Raw genomic sequence first — 23,653 nt, 5'->3', positions numbered from 1 at the left:
TAAAGGAGATTCCAAACAGCAGTTTTCACGTCTGTATCAGCTTTAGTGTTTGAGATATCCTAAATATATTCATAAAAATAATTCAACTCCTTTTGCACCCGTTAAATTGACCCCCCCCCCCCCCCCCAAGTGCGTTCTTTTTTTTATATTCAAACTAAATTCCGAATACCAATGTTCACGTCTGTAATCTCTATAACAAGAATTCAACTTTCTTCACTTCCTTTCACACTCCCCCTTAAGTGAATTTTCCGAAAAAAAGTACGTGTCTCTTTGGTTATAAAGGAGCTTCCAAACACCAATTATCACGACTGTAAAATCTTCAGTTTTTGTGATATATGAAACTCACAAAAATGGAATTAAAATCCTTCTCCCACCCACTTACCCCAAGTTGATTTCACCCCAAAATGTGGGATCCTTATTTATTTTAAAGATATTCCAAATACTGGTTTTCAATCTGTAATATCAGATTTTTTAGATATAACTACCCTTGTACAAATAATACAATTAATTTTTCAATTCTTTCACCCGTCTTAAGTGGATTTTCCGAAAACAAAAGAATATGCCTTCCTATATTTTTAAAAGAGATTCCAAATGCCAATTTTCACATCTGCAACATCTTTAGTTTTTGAGATATAAGCATCCTCATACAAAGAATTCAACTCATTTTTCAATTCTTTCACCTCCGCACCCTTAAGTGGATTTTCCGAAAACCAAAAAAAATATGTATTTCTTTATTTTTAAAGGAGACTCCACATACTAATGTTCACATCTGTAACATCTTCAGTTTTTGAGATATCACTATATTAATAAAAATAGTTCAATCTCCTTTTCAGTCCATTTTATCCTCCCCCCGTAAGTGGTTTCTTCCAAAAACGAAAAATACATGTTTCTTTGATTTTAAAAGATTAAAAATACAAATTTTCACATCTGTAACATGTTAAGTTTTTGGGATGTTCTGTGGATATGCTCATTTTAAAAATTCATCCTTTTTTCAATTCTTCTTAAGTGGATTTCCCAAAAACAAATTATCATTTTTCTTTACTCTTACAGGAGAATCCAAATAGGCCTACCAGTTTTCAAGTCTCTAACATGTTACGTGTCTAAGATATATTGTAGGCCTAGATATATTCTTTTTAAAAATTCATCCAATTTGTCACTCCGTTCACCCCCTATTCATTGGATTTTCCAAAAACAAAAATATACACGTTTCTTTATTTTTGTAGGAGATTCCAAATACCAATTTTCATGTCTGTAACATCTTCAGTTTTTGAGACATAAATGTATTCAACCCCTTTTCTCCCCTTTCTTTCACCCCCGTCAATGGGATTTTCCAAAAACAAAAATAGACGTGTTTATGTTTAAAGGAGATTCCAAATACCCATTTTTCATCTGTAAACTTTTAAGTTTTTGAGATATAGATATCCTCATTTAAAAATTTCACTCCCCCCCTTTTCACCCTCTCAGCTATGGAATACCCGCAGATTCTCCCTTAGTGAGCACCTACACCCTGATATAAATGTACCCCAAAATTTCATTTCTTTATGTCCAATAGTTTTGGCTCGGCACAATGATGAGTCAGTCAGTCAGTCAGGACATGTTATATATATATATACCAAAACTGACTGTTTATATCGAGCACAGTATGAATCGAACCGGAATATCTTGAAAAGGTCAGGGTTTTTTGCGATTATAAAGTCTTATTTTAATTAATGTACCACAATCAAGACTTTGCTGAGTAGTGAAGATTTTCGCAATCGCAGTCGAACGACAATGCTCCCTCGGTTCCCTGCAAAATTGTGTTCGCTCACTCGCTTCACTTTGATGTATGCTTGTTACGTAAGCTGCCCACGTTTACGTCGCGCCAGCCCGGCCGCACTGGGCTAGCCTCAACGGGCTTAGCACCTCTGTTGTAACCAAAAGTCCTATATGCAGCCTCACTTGAACCAACATATCTAGCATTCAAATACGTAGAAAATTTGTCATAATGTATTCCATCATTTGCCGTGATTTCCAAGTTTGTGCAGTCGTGCCCCTTATAAACATATTTATGTATTTGATGCGGTGTACGCTTGCACAAATCAGAGTCCTGCAGCCAGGCCCACCGCGCAGCACTTAAAACCCACGGGCTCCGGCTGCCCAGCCCGTGCAGTGCCGTTCTCTTCTGACGCGGCCGCGAACTGGCCCACAGCACTGGCCTCATATAGCCCACCGCAGTCCACCGCACTGGGCGGGCTCAGTAGAATAACCTTGAATACTTCCCCGCAATAACATGTGCGCCGTGCACATCGAAATGTTCACGTCACACTACTATTCGGATCACTCATTCTACGAATTCCCGTACGCTAATAATATATTTCAAAGCAGGCTAATCGCATTTTGAAATTAAACGGTAGAGATTTCACCTGCACTGTAATAATAATAATAATAATAATAATAATAATAATAATAATAATAATAATAATAATAATAATAAATGAAAACAATCACAAACTTTATTATAAACTAATATTCGTCTCCAATTGACATCAAGTTAACTGAAAATGAATCTAAATAACACGAAGCATACTGTATTCATAGGACTTCATTCGCGTTTACCTCAAAATAAAATACAAACTGAAATGACGTGCAATATGCCAACAACAAAAACAAACCTGCACATAGCTTTTACTTAGTGTGCGTAGTTTATTGGTCATTGCTAATGGTGGTGGAATGGAATTACTGTGAATGAAAAGAAGAGCATCAGCATTGTCTGATTGTAGAAGGGACCGTCGTGCGTTGAGAATGAAGCCCGCTGAACTGAAATTTCTCTCTAAAGCTGAACTTGATGCTTGCATACATAATACGAGTGCGAATTTTGTTAGTGTATGTATATCTGGAGGGCAATCTCAGAAACTACTGGACCGATTCTAAAAATCCGTTTACTAATGTAAATATACATTATACCTGAGGGACATGGCTGTATTTTATTTTCAAAACAATTCGAGGTGGGAGCAACGCGGAAGATATAAAAATAATAGGCTAATATAGGTAAAATATAGAATTTGTCATGCAAGGACGAGACAAAGCTCATTTTAAGCCCCTTGGCACAAAGAACAAAACTTGGTAGGCCCTGCGGGCCCGAAAACCATGTTTTAAGGCCCTAAAACCAACCGTTATGGAGATACTGGCACCATAATACCCCTGCTCTCGGAATCGGATAAAGAAAATAACTGCCGTAACCATGGAAACGTCAGCTCCAGGATTCTACAGCAACGAGATTATGCGTGTATGTTTGGGCATAGCTGCCAATCAAAATTTGTACACATAATCCCTGAGCATTTCTGCAATATATCTCAAAAACTTAACATTTTACAGTCGTGAAGTGGTATTTATAATCTCTTTTAAAAACAAAGAGACATGTATTATTTTGTTTTCCGAAGAAACACTTGGGGGAGGGAGGGGGGTTAAAAAGGACTGAAATATGAGTTGGCGTGAATTTTTAAGATGAGCATATCTACAGTATATCTCCCAAACACTTAACACGTTACATATGTGAAAATTGATATTTTTAATATTTTAAAAATTAAAAAAACAGGTATTATGTTGTTCTTGGAAAAAACACTTAACGTGGGGGCGGGGGGAGGGGGCGTAAAAGGGACTGAAAAGGGGGTTGAATTATTTTTATTAGGGTACTGATATCTCAAAAACTGTTGTTACAGACGTAAAAATTGGTATTTAGAGTTTCCTTTGAAAAGAAAAATTGCGTATTCTTTTGGTTTCGGAAAATCCACTTAAGGGGGGATGAAAAGACTGAAACATTAGTTGAATTATTTGTATGAGGATACTTATATCTAAAAAACTAAAGATGCTGCAGGCATGAAAATGGGTACTTGAAATCACCTTTAAAAATAAAGAACAGTCATTTTGGGGGGTAAACTCAATTCGGGGTGGTGGTGGTGGGGGATGTTGAAATAGGTGTTGAACTCTTTTAATGAGGATACAAATATCTCAAAAACTGAAGATGTTACAGTCGTGATAACTGGTATTTGGCAGCTTCTTTATCAATAAACAAGTATTTTTTATTTTCGGAAAACCACTTAAGGGACTGAAAAGAATTGAAAAAGCAGGCGAATTTTTAAAATGAGTACCGGAATATCTGTCTACAGTGCATGTCAAAAACTTTACATGTTACAGACATGGAACTTGGTACTTGGAATATCCTTTAAAAAATAAAGAAACGTGTCTATTTTCGGAAAATCAACTTAGGTGGGGGTGGAGAAAGGGCTGATAAATGGGTTGAATTCTTTTTATGCGGATACTTATATCTCAAAACCTGCAGATGTTACAGATTAGGAAATATGTATTTGGAATCTCCTTTAAAAAATAAACGTTTCTTTTTTTACTTGAGAGAAGACGTTCTTATGTGTACAGTTTGATGTCGCATGGTCATCTTAGCCCCAGTCCGACTCGTTGGCTGAATGGTCAGCGTACTGGCCTTCGGTTCAGAGGGTCCCGGGTTGGATTCACGGCCGGGTCGGGGATTTTAACCTTAATTGGTTAATTCCAATGGCTCAGGGCTGGGTGTGTGTGGCATATTCAACATTATAAATCATCCTAGGTAGGGCCCTCATCTTCACAGACATACAGGTCGCCAAATAGGCCGTCTACTAGGAAAAGACCTGCACCGGGCCTCTCTGGAGGCCATACGTCATTATTATTATCTTAGCCCCAAAAGGCAATACCGTATGTTTCAGTAGGCCTAATTAAGAACACTTTTATTCTCCGTCCCGTGGAGTAGGGAAAATAATAGTAATCAACCAGCTGTAATAATCACATAACAACATTTCAGTAGAATTGTAGTGAAGATAAGGTATAATATATTAGATAGTATCTTGCCAGTTATATTCGTGTTTTTCTTCGTGTACGGCAATCCTTTCGATACTTAAGCATTTAACCAAACGCAGTGTAGTGTAGTGTAGATACATTGTAGTATAGATACAGTACATTTAGATAGTGCCGTATCTTGCCTGCTATATTCGTGTGTTATCTTTCGTGTGTATCTATTAGACCGTAATACTAATAATAATTTGTCTAAGCATTTAGCTTCGTTGGTAATCTTTGAGTACAGTAGTTCTTGCAAATTTCATTTCTGTTGTGCTTAGTAGTGACATACGGTACAATACCGGTATCGTAATTAGGATACGTCTGAAAGTAGTTTAAAAATTACTGTAGTGTACTGTACAGTAGTATACGAGTAATATCCTATTAGAATTTAGTGTGCTTATTTTATTATTGTAAAATATTAGTGTAGTACTGGTGTAGTAGAGGTATCCGTAGAAACTCTTACTAAAATACTGTTGTTGTAATTAGGATAGGCTTAATTGCAGTTTGGAATTGTGCAGTTCTTGTGTATTACTTTCGATATTCAGTAATTAACAACAGTTTTTTTTATCCTGTTAGGGGTTGTAGGATTAAAAAAAATAGAGCACGACTAAGTAGTATTGTAGTGTAGTCGTATATTAATTACCTTATTGTCGTGTACTATCCCAGAAAATATATCCCTCCGTTCATTTTTTTTTGCAAATAAGTTATTTTAATTTAATTTTTTTTCCGTAAAGAATGGCTAAGGAGCGCGAGTGTACGAACTGTGGATATGGTGAGGCATTGAGGGGTATGAGGGAGGAGTTGGAAAGTTTGAGGGAGATAATTAGGATTCTCACAGAAGACAGGAAGGAAGATAGGACTCCCTCAAACAATGTACAGGTTACAGTAGGTGTACAAGAGGGAGGGGAAGGAAAGGGAGGAGTTGTAGAAGACAGGTGGTCTAATGTTCTAAGGGGAAGGAGATTGCAGGCTAAGGGCTCTATTCAGGATCAGAATTCAGGACAGGTGTCTGTGCGAAATCGGTACGAGTCACTCCAGGTAGAACAACAGAGGGAAGATGAGGGACAGGGAACTGTTGCTGAGATGCGTGGAAGTAGGAGGAAGGGAAAAGGTAGGAAAGGGAAATGTAGAGTAGAGGATAGGAAAAGACAGGTGGAACAGGGTCATGGGAAGGAGAAAAGGGAGGAGGAAGTAGCTTCTGCAGCTATCAGGAAAGATAGGGCTGACCAGGAGGGGAGGGGATCAAATGAGGTGGGTAGGGTTGAGGCTCTGGTCATGGGGGATTCCATCGTTAGACACGTGGGGAAAGTGTGTGGAGGAAAGGGAACCAGGGTAGAATGTTATCCAGGAATTAGGCTGAGGCAGATGTTGAGGAAAGTAGAAGAGAGGGAGGAGGGGAAGGAGAAGGTGGTAGTGTTTCACGTTGGTACCAACAACGTAAGGCAAGCTGATATAAGTACCAACACAGTTGGAGATGTGTGGGATCTGGTAAATGCAGCACGGGTGAAGTTTAAGAAAGCGGAGATTGTTATTAGTGGAATACTGTGTAGGAGGGACACTGACTGGAGGGTGATTGGGGATTTAAATGAGACTATGGAGTGGGTATGTGGGAAACTGGGAGTGAAATTTCTAGATCCTAATGGGTGGGTAGGAGATAGGGATCTGCGCTCGGATGGCCTTCATTTAAACCTCAGTGGTACGTATAAGTTAGGAAATTTGTTTGGAAAGGTAATAGGGAGGTACATTCCGGGAAACGGGATGGCCCAAACTTGATCGTCTCCACTCGACCGTAATGTAACGCACTCCGCTGACACGCAGTACACTGTACACATTGAAGCAGTCAGCCCATGGAACTACCACAGCGCTGTCCTTGGTTCACAGCGTACGAATGACATAGCGCTGCCCAGACCGGCCCGTGCGATGACGTCACGGGCTTCGTACGTTCGAGCCACTGATCTCTATACATGGATCGCTGATGGCAGCTTTCCGCTGCAGGAGAAAGTACGCCAAGCTTAGAGCATTAATACTATAGAGTGCGCTTAGCGCCACCTCGTCCATGTTGCGGCTTGAAGCCAACATCTCGATCAGCTGACTGGGGGGTAGTTCGAAGCAGAGTCCGAGAGGATATAAGGAAATTGTCAAACGGTGACATTCGAAAAGGCGGCGAAATCGGAATATGAGATGTACCCTGCTTAGCTGTTGTGGTTAAGCGTGATTTACAATAAAAACTGTGGTCATAAATGCGTAATTACGACGGAAATGTTTAAAACCAAAAGAGACCTACGATATGATACACCCTCATTATGATCGTATTTTTTGCAAGTATTACATCCCCGTGAGTAACACTAATTGTTTAATGTTAATTATTTAGTATAATGTAAGAGACACGCATTTTTTCCAATTACCGCATCATATTGGGATTAATAGCTGAAAGGTAACCTCTGAAAGTTGTCCGTAAGGAAGTGTAGCCTAATTTTAAATATTAATGCGACTGACATCTACAATAAACACTTCATAACTTCCAAAAACAACTTTAAAATACTGTATTTACCGTGCTTGGTGTACTTTTGACTGAAATAGGCCTACTTCAAACCAATGCCCAACAACACAAGATGCAAACAGTGACTGACACATAGCCTACAGGACCATTATGGAAAGAAAAGAACACAAGTATCATACTTCAGTGAACCATACACCACCAACAGATGGCAACAAAAATGAACTCACCAGGGTAAAGGATAAACAGGCACCATAACAAGAAATATTCACTTATCATAAGTTATAAAAATTCACAATACAGTAGGGTCAACTGCGTATCAATTGGCACTGGTTGTAGTACCTATTTATGCCCATGAAGCAGGGATCTGTTATAGTATGCTGCTTCAACAAAATAATAATAATAATAATAATAATAATAATAATAATAATAATAATAATAATAATAATAATAATAATAATAAAGGGATACATAAAATGCTACACAGGTAAAATTTCACTCCATTGCCACCTACTAAATTAAGCTTAGTTTAAAGCCCAACATAAACTAATGTACATGCCACATTTGAAGTAGGCCTAAAAATAGGAGGTCACATCTGAAGAAAAGAAAACATCCTGCAGCATTCAGTAATGTTGTTCCCAAAGTACAGAAACAAGACATGCCAATATAAAAGTAATTTAAGAATGAATTTCTATAAAAATCAACCTGACTCATAGACAGAATGATTAGAGGGAATATGCCTAAAAGTAGAATACTAATATAAGTCAGTGCAACTAGCATACCACACCAGCATCCTCTTACATAAGCAACTTGAGTCTATATAAATATTCAAGTCACAGGAAGCATAGAAATCCTCATATAGGCCTACACACTCTAACACGTTTATATAGCAAATGCAATAATTATATTATAAAGCCCTCGTACTGTGGATATTCTCTGCTTTCAATGGTTACTGCCATCCCTTTGAACAAAGATTACGGCTGTTCAAGATATCAAATATATTGTTCATGAGCCTAACAAATTTTACAGTCTCCTCACACCCTTGAAACTGAGGAAGATTTAAGTCTCTGTCACAATATATCACTGCACTTGCAACACTTTCACTGAATGTTTGTGTGGCGAGCTTTACATTCATGGGTTCCTTCTCCCAGTGAATGTGCCTCTTGGTAAATTTTGTTCCTAGATGAAGGCCCTCGATACTCTTAAGTTTCTCTAACTCTTCTATGTACCTCCAATCTATGACATTATTACCCCTGGCAAAAGTTCTCTTAGCTCCTAAAGTATTCCTCACTAATTTTATAGCATGGCAAGCATCTAGAAGAATAAACACTTTAGAATCATTTGAGGGATTTTCAAACCAGTTCACCATATTATTTTCATCAAAAGAAGCTCCCAGACAACGGGCTATGGATAAATTAGAAGCAGCACCATCAAAAGTAAGTGACACTACAATTACATTTAGGTCATTTAAAAATTTAAGGCACTCAATCACTAGGTTTGTTCTCTCCGAGCCACTTAAACCGTTAATCAAAAAATAACCCACTGGAATTTTCCAGTGTCCATTTAGTGAGACCACCATAAACACTAAAGCCTCCTTGGCTTCTGGTAAATCCTGATCCTCGATTTCAGTACCACAATTCACATAAACAAGAAATTGTTTTCCATCAAATTCAATGTGCTTCCGGATGCACATTTCATCGATCATCAGTGCACACACTAGGGGCTTTGCATTGATAGCCATCTCCTTCCCTTTCGAAATGAGAGCAGTTGCGGCCTCTGAACTGAATCCTGGCTTACCATCCACCAACTGATACCACTTCCGCAGTGTACTTGGATGGGGCAAACCTTGAGGAAATACATCCCTCAAGTAGCTGTATGCACGACTTGAATAGAAATTCAATGTAAGTGCAAAGCAGCGTAGTTCAGGAGGATGCTCTGCTCTTGTATCACCATCCTTTGTTACATCAGAAGTTGGGCAGCAGCAGGAGAAAGACATTTCTGGAACAATGGAAGTTGAAAGGTGCATTATGCTTTTTCACAAGTTAAATTATGGTATTACATTATTTTTGAAATATTTGTTTAACAGAGATTGTGGTACAATAAAAACAAATTACAGACTTCTAAAGGCTCCAAATTTTATGTATGTATGCATGTATGTATGTATGTATGTATGTATGTATGTATGTATGTATGTATGTATGTATGTATGTATGTATGTATGTATGTATGTATGTGTGTGTGTATGTATGTATGTATGTATGTATGTATGTATGTATGTATGTATGTATGTATGTATGTATGTATGTATGTATGTATGTATGTATGTCTGTTAGGTCATCAACCCAGAGACTGGTTGGATCCTCAAATAGCACCACCAAAGGCTAGCAGATATAGGGAAACCGAAAAATTTATTTAAGCTGATGTTTTCTTACCTCAAGCGTGCAAGCGGCATCTTGAGTTATCATCATTTTCTCCTTCAGATGGTTTACTAAGACTTTCCCATTCTGCAACTGATTAATAGCTCGCCGATACTTCTGCCTTTTCAATTTTAGCTTCTTATGGGATTTATGGATAACTTCCCTGGCAACCTGCATGAAGGTCTGGGCTTTCCTTGGTGACTTTATCATTTCCTCAGTGTAATCACCAACATAAGATTTTCTGAACACCTTTGTTTTGGGAAGAGACTCATTCTCCTCTTCCTGAGGAACACTGAAAAAATATGAAAATTATAAGGGTCAACAACAAAAATGTCTTACCTATGTGTAATATAGTAACCTGATATGCTGCAATAGATGTTGCAGTTGAACAGTATGTTAAATGTCTTAAACACAAATATTTCACATAAGGATGACAGGACACATTTCTGCATAAATCTATGGAAAATAATAAAGAAAAATAAGAAAATCTGCTCACACACAACTTGTTGATGCAACAGGATCCACTTGAAGTTTCCTCTTCACAGAAGGTTTTCTCCTCTTCTCAGCTGGTAAAAGGTGGGGGTGGAAAATTAAAAATTGTTGGTACTGCATTTGGCTTCAGTTTAACTCCTACACCAAATGCTTCATTATCAAAACATTCCGGTGAAAAATGCTTAGAGCATAATCTTGAATGCTTTCCAGGCAAAAAATTCTCTCTTCTTAATGAAACTACCCATTGCTTTTTTCTTGTCTCATCAGCAGGAAAACTGAAATCAATAAAAGCACAGTATTCAAAATTGCTGTAACCGGGAAACTGGAACTGTAACCAAAAAAATAAATTACATGTACTTGTACGTATTCTACAGAAACCTGACAACAACTGTATGAAACCCCGTACATCACCATCATATTTACGTAAATATTTACTTACCCGTGAAAGGAAATGCCAGATCCTTTTTTGAAGGTCTCCTTGCCTCCATACGCTACGCAATAGTGCACCATCGCTTCATTAACAGTAGCTAAAAGTCACTTTTAAGTACGCTGATCACTATTCTCGCCTATAACACAATGTTCAAAACTCTCGCACTACCCACCAGTCAGCTGATTGAGATCCTTGCTTCAAGAATGTGACGTCATCAGCCATCTATTGGATATATGATCGAAGACGCCAAGTTTAGCGCGCGGTCCGCCATGTTGATGTACCCATCCTAGAGCTCTCCTTATGGGGAGGCAATGATAATATAATCAATTTTAAATCGCAATTAATGGCGCATTGGAATAATTAAAAATATAGGGACATGTTCACTCAAAGCATAAGGACATTGGGAACACCGACACGTCATTCCGAGGTCAGTAAATCTCCGGGATAACAATAAAAATGAGTGTATAATAACGGTCGACAAATATTAACTTAGGTACTGAATACATGCAGTTAGCGTTTGGTAATACAATACGAGTGAAAAACAGTTTCTGGAAACACTGCTGTAAATTTTATACATGTATGCCACGAAATTATGCATTCTTAAGGGGAGGTACGACTGAATTTTTCGTATTTTGAGCCCAAAACTCGGTTTTTCTATTTATTCCTACAAAGTAGCCATATTCTTCCTTTTTCAGAAAATGTTTTTATTTTAGTAATTCCGGCTTGTTTAAAGCTTGTAGAAGCCATTTAATATGAGCCTAGAGGACATTTAAAAGTCAAGAACCACACCTTCTTCTCCTGTAACGGCATAATGATAGTTTACTGTGTGTTTTCCCCTGGATATTCAAGTATTTTGCGACGTATTTGCCGTAGAAGCACACTTCGGCATGCTGACAGTCACTTGTTTACTACGTAATCAATAAAATTAAGTTATGTTAGGAAATACTGTAATTTGAACTGACTGAGAGAATGTTGTAGCTCTTCCAAACAGAACTCAATTTATATCTGCCGCACATGTATACTTTGATAGTTTAAATATATTATGTATTTGTATTATTTACATTTAGGATTTCGTATTTGTGTTAATTGTAGTAGTACAAGCATGGCTCCCTTGTTTGTTTGTTTGTTTGTATTTTACTAACATGCAAAATTAACATGTAGTTTCAATTCAGCGAGTGAAATATCTAAACTAGTGATTTTTCATTGATGTACTTCATCTTAATTCCTTTGTAAATGTGTGGGGTATTGCAATAACACAGCACAGAACACCCGTGGAACTACAATCAGGAGGCCTGGCGTCAGGCCAGGGGTAGTGTTTGATCCTTTTCCAAAATCTGCACAGATATTCAAGAAGAGAATAAACAGCAACAGAGAAAATAAATGAAGTGTTAGAGGGCATTCGACCAGTGCAGGTTAATGTAAATAAAAAATGTGTGTGAATAAATTAATTCCATCCCCTGGTCTAAGGAGTTTGGACAGCCAAAGTAGGGGACTGCCTGTAGGGGTGAAGTACAGTGAGGACTTCGAGGGCCCTGGGACCGCTACGGTAGCTGTGAAGGTCCTTCAGGAACTCTGAAAAGTGGTGGCAAAAGGGGCTCTGGTTAAGACGCAACAGGTCGTTATGCTACTTAGGTTCCAGAATGGGTAAAAAAAAAGTAAACAAATGCAATATAAATTTTAATCTTATACCAGTTGTATAGTATCATTTGAAGTAATTCCACATACTGTATATCAGATGACTATATTGTAAGTAGTACAGGAGATATTGTAAGTAGAATTTTGTAAACAATATAAATTTATTAAGGATGAGCTGTGTGTTTAATAGAAAAAATTGTTAGCATAAATTGTATAATATTGTATTTAGGGAAAATATTATTCTCTTGTTAATTTAATATCTAGTGCTTGACAATAATGTATTTTAGTGTACCATTTGCCACCGAGGTAAACACCTCATTTGCAAATAAAGAGATTTTGATTTTGATTTGAACTAAGCATAAACAAAGCAAGAGAGCTCCTCGTAGTGTACTGCACCGTGCGCTCGCTACCATCTTACTACGCCAGTCATCTATTCGGCGTATTGCTACCCAAGCTACCAGCCATCCATGTATAGAGATCAGTGGTTCGAGCCTTTCACAGCTCATTGTAGCCTATTGCCGAAGCAGCTCATGGGCCGGGCCGTTCTGCAGGACTCTGGCACAAATTTCGTCATTAATATGAGCCTGAAAGTACATCAATAGTAGGTAATCGATTGTATGGAACGATGGAGCGATTGTCGATCCCAATATTGGTGCCTTGTACATGTCTGGTGTGTGTTCATGCATTTTGTCGCCTGCAATAAAGTGGATAGCCGTTTACATTCTCTTTAGTTTCTTGAACAGTCTTTTGGAAAATCCTTCTTACATCTTCCATGCAAATTGAATTGAGTTTCAGGAGGATGCAAGGTCCATATACCATGTATGTCTTTATTATATTGTACAATGTGGTATTGTGAGGAATCTGATATTTCTGTAGAAACTGTCTTATCGATATCAGAGATTTCTCGTAAATTTAAACTATCTCGAAGACAAACCAGCAAATGTATATGAGGTAAACCTCACTTCTGGAGCTCTACCGTGTATAAGAAAGTTTTGTACCTCACCAAACATTTACTTTTGATTAATTAATCCTAAGAGTTCCTTTACTTTTGCATGAAAAACGCAAACAACGACATCAGGCCTAATGTTTGCATTTTCATAAGGGTGAATGCTCGTGGTAATTTTAGGTCATATTAGGTTGCAAAATACCAATACAACCAACTCTTAATCTTTAATTTTCAACTCTAATGTGTAAAGCATCAGCAAGACCGATGTAAGTATCGACATGCAATTTCGTTTGTTGACTGCGAATGAATTTCCGTCTATCTCCTACTATTGGACAATAATAGTCAACTATTATTTGTTGAGTAAGTTTACCAAGATTAAGTAAGGGGCTGAAATTTCCTGCAGGAGGACAACCTCGAATCAACAGTGTACATAAAATGTATTTACACAATGTCTTATTTTGCTTAACTTTTGTTTTACAATTCCTTCCTGTTGGCAGTGAAATATGCCACCCTGTTTCTCCACAAGGCCAGATTAACATGTAAGCTAAGGGATCAAGCGTGCGTGCACATACACACACACACACACACACACACACACACACACACACACACACACACACACACACACACACACACACACACACACACACACACACACAACTGCCATAATAACCCAGATGTTTGGATCTATGCTGCAATATTTCTTTACTATTTAGATTGATGCTTTTATGGCCCATATTAATAGGCATGATAATCTTTTGAGATAATCAAATGGGCATCTGGTGATGAATGAAAGTATTGTTTACAATACACCAATGGTCAAGTGATTTTTCAAGTTCCAGCTGTCATTGTTAGAGAAGTCTTAGTCATGGGCAGATGTGTTTCTCTTCTGAAGATGTGAAAATGTAAAGAATTTCTGCTCTATATTTGACACATCAAAATTCAAGTTGCAGAGTAATTGCAAACACTTTCAAGACAAATATGAGCCTTGGATCGAAGAGCTCAAGACAACAACAGCTAGGCACGTATGATGGCTTATAGTCTGAAGCTTCACCAGCTACGAAACCTAAATCAAGACACAGTTGCCGGATTGGAACCTTGAATATTCTAACACTGACAAATAAAACTGAAGAAATAGTTGATATGATGGAAAGGAGGAAAATTCTTATCATGGGGATGAGTGAAACCAAATGGAAGTCTGCAGGAATAAGACACCTCTGTGTAGACTATAAACTATATTGGTCTGAAAATAACTTGAAGTCAAGAAATGGAGTGGGCTTTATACTTCATAATGATATTGATGTTTGTAGCCAGATTGAATTTGTCAGTGACAGAATAATTAAAGTGTCAGTACATTGGAATGGAGACAAATATCATATAATCCAGGTCTATGCTCCACAATCAGGATGTTCAAATGAAGAAAAAGAAGTCTTCCTGTCCAACTTGGAAGAACATATGGATTGTGAAAATTTGGTAGTAATGGGAGATTTTAATGCTCAGGTTGGATCAGACAGACTGGGCTATGAATCCTCCCTGGGTCCTCATGGAATAGGGAATAGGATGACAGAGGGCAAACATCTTCTAGGTCTTTGTATGAGGAACAATATGGTTGTAAGTAACACTTGGTTCAAGAAAAGGGACATGCATAAGATCACAAGATATAGTTGGAGCGATCAATATGAACTGTGATTGATTATACACTCACCGACCAAGAAGTTTGGAAGACTGTAAATGATGTCAAAGTAATTCCTAGTGAAAATTTGGATGGAGACCACTTGCATATATCACAAAATTAAGACCTCCTAAAGTCTACAACAATAGAACACCAAAAATAAAAACCTGGAGACTTTCTGAACCAAGGATAAGGGAAATGTTTCAAGAAAATGTTCAAAAGATGTTACCAAAAGAAGATCTAAGATCTGCAAATAAGGAATGGGATAAACCGAGGAGAGTATTGGTGAAGACAGCTGAGAGAGTTTGTGGAAGGCAAAGCCCAATAAAAAAAATCCAAAGAAACAGCATGGTGGAATAAGAATGTAAAGGCTGCTGTTAAAGCTAGAAATGGTGCAAGAAGAAATTTTACCATGCAGGAGTGCGAGAAAATCCAAGTGAAATCGAGGTTAAACTATCATTGTACAGAGGAAAATGATTACAGGTCAAAAGAATAGTAGACATTGAGAAACAGAAATGCAAAGAAGATCTTGCCAATAGAATAAGGCAAGACAAACACCAAGAAGCTCTTGTAAAGCATTGTTAAAAACAAAAGAAATGATAATAGTACTATCAACACAGTAGAGCTTCCAAACAGAGAGCTAACTAGAAATGAAAATGAAATATTACAGGAGTTCAGTAGATATTTCAATCACTTACTGAACTATAATACAACTGACGACACACAAGATGACCCTCTAAACCCTATAAATTATAATGTAAAAAGTTTGACCTGTTTGGAAGTGGAAAGAGCAATATGTAAAATGAAAAGCAAGTCTGCAGGATTGGATGAGCTCAGGGTGGACATGATCAAAGCACTTGGAGAACCTGGAATACAACGGTTGTACAGAGTACTAAAACAAATTTGGGAAGAAAATGAAATCCCTAGTGACTGGAGGCAAGGAGTGATTATTTCACTATTTAAGAAAGGTGACCAAAAGAAGTGTAACAACAATAGATTCGTAACCCTTCTATATCATGAGAAAAAAATATATGATACCATCCTGGAGAGAAAAATCAGAAAATTTGTTGAACCTAAACTTGAGGAAGAACAACATGGAACAACAGATCAACACTAGACCTCACTTTTTCAACAAGAATGCTCTTTGAAAAATGCTGGGATAAGAATAGAATGGTTATAGTTGTATTCTTAGATATTGAGAAGGCATATGATCATGTACCACGAAAGCGCATATGGGAATGTCTGAGACGTAAAGAAGTGCCAGATGAGTTTATATCTCAAGTAAAACAACTGTATTGAGAGACAAAGAGCTGTGTGCAAATTCAAGGAGGCAGGTCAAACTGGTTTGAAACCAAGAGCAGAATCCAACAAGGAAGTTGTCTATCACCACTTCTCTTCATTATTAAAACAGACGAGGTTATAATAGCAGTGAAAATAAAGGATCAGACAACAAATGCACTTGTATTTTTTTGATGATGTTATGCTATGGTGTGAGACAGAAGCAGAAGTTCAAACTAAACTATATCTTTGGTAAGAAGAATTTGAAAGAATGGGAATGATCATCAGCCAAACTAAAACCGTCGGTTTAGTGATGAGTCGAAATCTGGAAGCAGTCCACCTTTGAGTGCAAAATGGAGAAGTAGACATTATCAATAACTTCAAAAGCTTAGGGAGCTTCGTTTCTTCTGACAATACCATAGACCAAGAAAAAGGCTACAGAATACAAGCTGTATCGAAATTCTACCACTCTGTCCATCAATTACTTTGGGGCGACTCATTTCCCCAAGCTTGCAAGCTCACGCTGTACAAAACATATCTTGTGCCAATTCTAACATATGGACTGGAAGCAGCAACATTGACTAGATCTGCACAAAGTCGCCTACAGGCCACTGAAATGAAGTTCCTTTGGTCATGTCTCTAAAAGACAAGGAGAGACAAAATAAGGAATGAAAGTATTTGGCAACAACTTGGATTGGACAGGAGCCTGTTGGAAACCTTAAAATTAAGCAGATTACGATGGTATGGGCATATGAAAAGGATGGCTCAAATTAGGACCCCAAGAGCATACTATGAAAGGAATGTTGTTGGTAAGAGGCCCAGAGGAAGGCCTCGTGATAGGTGGGAAAAGCAAATTTTCAAAGACCTTGCCAAACATGATATAATTGGCAGCAAAAGGTAGAACATCAGCTGTGGATGGACAGGACGAACTGGAAGAGGCTCGTAAACACTCGCACGCAGCTTGGTGGAGTGAAAATCAATGATGATGATGATGATGATGATGATGATGAAAATCCCAAAAGATTATCATGTCTATTTCTTTACTAATACTAGAATTACAGTAATTGATTTTATCTGAAGGTGATTGCTTGACAGCTGAAACATGAAACCTCCCTTCATTCTCCTCTTAACATAAATTACAATTACAGGGTATACCATCTACATGTTATCATCTTCCAGATGTTGTTATGTTTGTGTTGTTCATCCTTTAATGTCTGTCATTTCATATCAGTATTCTAAACATTTATACAGATTAATTTTCCTTTGTCTCACACCTATGGGAGCAATGGAGTCCTACTTACATCTAACAAGTAAGGGACTCCTTGGAACGTCTTGGTGAAGAAAATAGCATTCGATGGGGAGCTATGAATATTAATAGATCTTATGGAAGAAAGAAAGTAGAACTGGCTCAGTCAGCAAAGAGGATGTGTTAGGATAGGAGATTATAAAGTGTGAACATTGAATATCCACAGTCTGTTTCAAGTTGTTCGACCAGGTCAGGAATGGAATGAATGAAGCCCCCATCCAGCGGCAAGGATAGGAAATGTGCCGGCTGCTAAAGCCTGATGCACTCTTATGGGGCAATGATAAATGACTGACACATGAAGTGAAATGTTAATGGAGAGTGTTGCTGGAATGAAAAATGACAGGGAAAACTGGAGTACCCAGAGAAAATCCTGTCCTGCCTCCTCTTTGTCCAGCACAAATTTTACATGGAGTGACTGGGATTTGAACAACGGTATCCAGCAGTGAGAGGCCAGCGCACTGCCGTCTGAGCCACGGAGGCTTCTATAAAGTGTGAACAAGTGTTGGAAGGGCAGAATGTGGGATAGGAATGTTCATCAGCAATACTAATGCAGGCAATATAGTTTCTGTTAGGCAAGTAAATGAGTGAATGATCTGCATAGATTTAGCAGCTGGAAGAATTAGGATGAGAATTTTCTCAGACTATTCACCATGTGAGGATGCAGATGAGAATGAGGCTGGTTAGTTTTTTGAAGCATTGAGTGACATTGTAGTCAGGGTCAACAGCAAGAACAGGATAGTGCTAATGGGTGATTTGAATATGAGAGTTGGAAAGAGAATTTAGAGATATGAGAAGGTGATGGGTAAAAGGATATGGAAGCTGGTAGGAATAGGAAGCATTTAATGGACCTCTGTGCAAGTATGGGATTACCAGTTATGAATGCATTCTTCAAACATAGGGCTTTCCACTGCTACATATGGGAGGGTACAGGCCCCAGATCCATAATATATTATATCATACAGTATCTGACTTTGAATTCAGGAAATCTGTTAGGAATGTATGGGAATTGCAGGGATTTTTCGATGTTACAGACCGCTCTCTGATCTGTAGTAAAGGCCTGGGATAGAGAAAAAAAGATCTGTCTGCAAATAAATAAGGGAAGAAAGTCTCCAGGATGAGGAAATTTGAGAGAAGTATGTGGGTATGATTAGTGAAAAGTTCCTAACAAGAGACAGTAAGCAGGTTTAGAAGGTAGAAAGAGAGTGGGTGGCATACAGGAATGCTGTATTAGGAACAGCAAGGGAATGGCATGTGGTGTAGGGGTAGTGTGCTTGCCTCTTACCCGGAGGCCCCAGGTTCAATTCCCGGCCAGGTTAGGGATTTTTACCTGGACCTGAGTGCTGGTTCGAGGTCCACTCAGCCAATGTGATTTGAACTGAGGAGCTATCTAATGGTGAGATAGCGGCCCTGGTCTAGAAAGCTAAGAATAGCGGCCAAGAGGATTTGTCATGCTGACCACACAACACCTCGTAATCTGCAGGCCTTCGGGCTGAGCAGTGGTCGCTTCGTAGGCCAAGGCTCTTCAAGGGCTGTAGTGCCATGGGAATGAACGGGGGAAGGGAATGGCAAGAACAATCGTGTGTTAAAGATGGGGAAAAAGCAAACATCTTGGTAGAATTATGAAGTCAGGCAAGGCCGTACTAGATATACAGGTCATGCGCCTGCTTCTGTGATGTCACACCAGAAGACAGTCCCACTGCCAGCTGCTGTGTTACCTAGTCCCATTCTGATTACTCTTTTTCTTTCCAAGCTGTAATTAACTGTAAGTATTTTATTTTTTTCTGCTTTAACTGTACATATAAGAAATGTAAAAAAAACCTTAAGTTTTTAGAAGAATATTTACTAGCTGTAAGATGAAAACCACATTAAACTCCAGTCTTGATTTATTCCTTATTAGCAAGCTTGGCCAATTTCCTCTCTTTTGTGGCTTTCTTGCCTTCATCAACTAACTTTTGCTTTATTAAGATACTATGCTTGTTTAGTAAAACATTACAAAACGTAAATACAGTATACACACATTTTTTACATATCTAAATCCCCGCCACATGATTGACATACATCAAAGTCTAAACTTAACTGTCAAGGAAATTGCACATCACAGATACTTTGTTCAGACCTTTTCTTTCTTGAGGCAAAAGTTTAGATAGATATCCCATCAAGTTTTCCAAATTTGTGGGTCATTATCAGTTAATTTTAATGAATACTTATTTCACAGTTAGCAGAGAGAAGTGTCAGACAATGATACCAAATTTTCCTGCCCTATAACTGAAACCTTTTATCAAAATGTTTGATGCATAGCTTTGACAAATTAGTAACCTGTTTTTTTTTTTTTTACAATCTGTTTTACGTTGCACCAACACAGACAGGTCATACGGTGACGATGGGATAGAAAAGGCCTAGGAGTGGGAAGGAAGCGGCCATGGCCTTAATCAAGGTACAGCCCCAGTATTTGCCTGGTGTGAAAATGGGAAACCACGGAAAACTATCTTCAGGGTTGCCGACAGTGGGATTCGAACGCACTATGTCCTGGATGCCAACTCACAGCTGCGTGCCCCTAACCACACGACCAACTCACCCGGTAAATTAGTAATCTACTCCTGTGGACTGCTCTAAGCCATATTTGAGCCTTAGTGGGATCTTTAGGAAATGAAAATGTAGTGACAGGATGTTTAGGAACATAGATATTTTACAACCTGGAACGTAACAATGAGATTGTATATTCAGTCACTGTCCTGTAATTCACACCCTCATTTAACGATACATCACAACCTTAAATCTAGAAATTATTATTTAATACCCACATCAAGAACAGGTATGAAGCGGTCAAAGAAACAACAAATGAACAGCTAACGTCGTTGATAGAAATGGCAGGGCTTGAAGCAAGGCGCTCGCTTACACCATCTTCAGTTGTAATCTGGCATCTGAGGAGGTGGAGGAGAAGCATGGCCTGTGTACCTAGCATAGCCGTGAGTCAGGGCAACTTGAAAATGTAAAAAGAAGGTTTATTGAAAATGGCCCCAAACAAGGGCAGAGGCAGAGCAAAAAGATAATTATTGGATCCAAGAAGTCATGGGAAGATTTTGGTAATCATCTGGAAAGGCTTGGTTAAGGGGCAGGGAAAACTTTCTGGGCTGCAATAAAGAAACATAGAAAGGGAGGGAAAAGGGAAATAAATAGTGTTTTGGGTAAATCAGGTGAATTCATACTAGATTGCAAGGAGTTACTGGACAGGTGAAAGGAATAATTTGGAAATCTCCTCAACGTTAAAGAAATTCTTTCTGATGACATTGTGAATAACCAAGTTCATGGGGAGGAGGACAATGATGTTAGTGAAATTATGCTTGAGGGAGTGGAAAGGATGGTAAATAAACTCCATTGTCATAAAGCAGCAGGAATCAATAAAATTAGACTTCAAATAGTGAAATATCGTGGGAAGGAAGGAATAAATGGCTTCATAGAATAATAAGATTAGCATGGAATGGTAGTAAGATGCCTTCTGATTGGACAAATCAGTAATTGTACCTATCTATAAGAAAGGGAGCAGGAACAATTGCAACAACTAGCACGGTGTTCATTGGCATTTTAGAAGGGAGGATGCAATCAGTGGTTAAGAGAAAATTGGATGAAAACAAGTATGGTTTCATACCACAAAGGGGCTGTCAGGAACATATTTTCAGTATGCACAGGTAATTGAAAAATACTACGAGATGAACAGACAGTTATGGGTATGTTTCATAGAACTAGAAAAGGCATTAGATACGGGGCAGTAAGGTGCAGTTGCGAGAGAAATGGTGTTAGCCATGCTGAGAGATTATGGGATTAAATGTAGATTATTAAAAGCAATCAAAGGCATTTTATGTTGACAATTGGGCTACTGTGAGTATTATTGGTACAATGAGTTCTATGTTCAAGATACATACATGGGTTAGACAAAGGCTGTAATTTTCAGCTTTGTTGTTACCGGTAATTGTTTACATGGATCATATGCTGAAAGGTATAAAGTGGCCAGGAGGTATTCAGTTATGTGGAAATGTTGTAAGCAGTTTGGTCTTAATGTCAGACTGTGCTGAAAGGTACAAGAGGTGTAGGCAGTTATGTCCAACATCTAATATGGAGACAAATTTATTATCCTGTAACTTGAAAATAGCTGCAGTGAATATGATATGAAAATTAGCATTTCCAAGACTTAAGTGATGTGTGTAGGGATGAAAACTAAGAGAATAGAATGTCAGGTTGGAAATACAGAACTGGAACAGATAGATCATTTCAGATATTCAGTATGTGTATTATCCCAGCGTGGTAGTATGGTACGTGAGATTGTCTCAAGGTGCAGCAAAGCTAATGCACTGAGCTTGCAGTCGCGATCAACAGTATTCTGTAAGAAAGAAGTCAGCTCCTGTACAAAACTATCTTTACAGCGGTCTGTTTTCAGACGGACTTTGTTGTACAGGAGTGAAATCTGGGTGGACTTTGGTTATCTTATTCCTAAGTTAGAAGTAACAGACATGAAACTAGCGTTGGATCAAGCAGTACACATAAACAGGCTTTGGTGGATGGGTCATGTGAGGTGAATGGAGGAGGATAAATAACTAGAAGAATAATGGACTTGGACATGGAGGGCAAGAGAAGTAGAGGGAGATCAACATTTCAATGTTTAGACTCGGTTTCTAATAATTTAATGATAAGAGGTATGGAACTAAACAAGACCACAGACCTAGTTATAAATAGATGATTGTGGGGGCATTTAGTAAATTCACTGCGGCTTGCAGACTGAAGGCTGGAATGCACAACAATCTATAATTAAGATTCAAATGATGTATGAAGTTATTTATACCCAACAAGTGTGATAACATAGTTTAAATTGATCACCCAATCTACCAATTTACAGAATGTATTATGTGTTTTCAACTGAAAAGCTTCTTTTTTCATGAGTGGTTTAATGTTGCACTAAAACATCAAAGGTTTTTGGCGATGCAAGGATGGGAAAGGGATAGGATTGGAAAGTTAGTGACCATGGCCGTAGCTAAGGTACAGTCTCAGTATTTGCTTGCTTTGAAAATGCAAAACCACTGAAAACTATTTTCATTGCTGCTGACAGTGGGATTTGAACCCACAATCTCCTGAATGCAAGTTCACAGCTGCACAGCCAAAGTCGCATGGCCATCAGGATAATATACTAACCAGGAAGTGTCATCATCACAACACTCCCAGCCTCGTCCTATAGGCTTAGTGGCACGTTTGTCGTCCCTCCCCTTCATGGTGTTACTATTTTCTTCCTGAGTTGCATATTTGTGTTGTGAAAAGCTCATTTTTCTGAGACGATTGTTGAAAGGAATTTCTTTGATTGCTTATGTCGTATTCATGGATGTTCTTTAATTGTTAACAGGTATGACAGACTGGATCAGTAATTTCAGTTACACTGAGCTGTTCTTAATATTTATGAATGTGTATAGTATAATATATGGTTGGAAAAATTTCAGTTTTGCATAAATGTTAAAACAGGTTATAGTTGGGCTGAGTGGCTTACCAGGTGTATGCATACGTTTTTGCTGGTTTTTTGTGGTAAAGAAAACACATAATTTTCAAGGAAAATTCATTTTTTGTTTATTCAAAATATTGGCCATTGGCTTCTACACACTTCACCCATCTTTCACGTAAGTTATGAATGACGTGGCAGAAAAACTGCTTGTCTCTTATGGCAAAACATTCGTTGAGCCATTTTCCAACTTCCTCGAAATTGCTGAAGTGCTGCTCTGTGAGCACATGCCCCTTTGATGCGAAGAGGTGATAGTCAGATGGTGCCAGGTCGGGGAAGTACGGCGGTGTGTAAGGATGTCTCATCCAAGTGACTTCAAGGCGTCTTTCACTGGTTTGCTGTGTGAGATGGCATATTGTTGTGTAACAAAATCACTTTGCCATGTCTTCTGGCCCATTCCGGTCATCTTTTGATCAATGCATGATTTAAATAAATCATTTGTTGGCAATAGCATTGTGCATTAATGGTTTCGCCGGGCTTCAAGAGTTCATAATACACAATACCACTCTGGTCCCAACAAACACAAAGCATGATCTTCTTGTCGAAGTGATTTGGCCTTCGTGTTGAAGGACTGGCTTTGC

General features: G+C 38.3%; 1 protein-coding gene across 1 annotated transcript in view; it reads left to right on the top strand.

The window, feature by feature from the left end:
* Positions 1 to 23,653, top strand: part of LOC136863672 (serpin B8) — a 161,670-nt gene that overhangs the window by 102,513 nt on the left and 35,504 nt on the right. The window lies entirely within an intron of this gene.

Source organism: Anabrus simplex, chromosome 2 (genome assembly GCF_040414725.1).
Source record: "Anabrus simplex isolate iqAnaSimp1 chromosome 2, ASM4041472v1, whole genome shotgun sequence".
NCBI classification, from domain to species: Eukaryota; Metazoa; Arthropoda; class Insecta; order Orthoptera; family Tettigoniidae; genus Anabrus; species Anabrus simplex.
The sequence above is the reverse complement of the archived record's forward strand: the minus strand, read 5'-3'. Positions and strand labels throughout refer to the sequence as shown.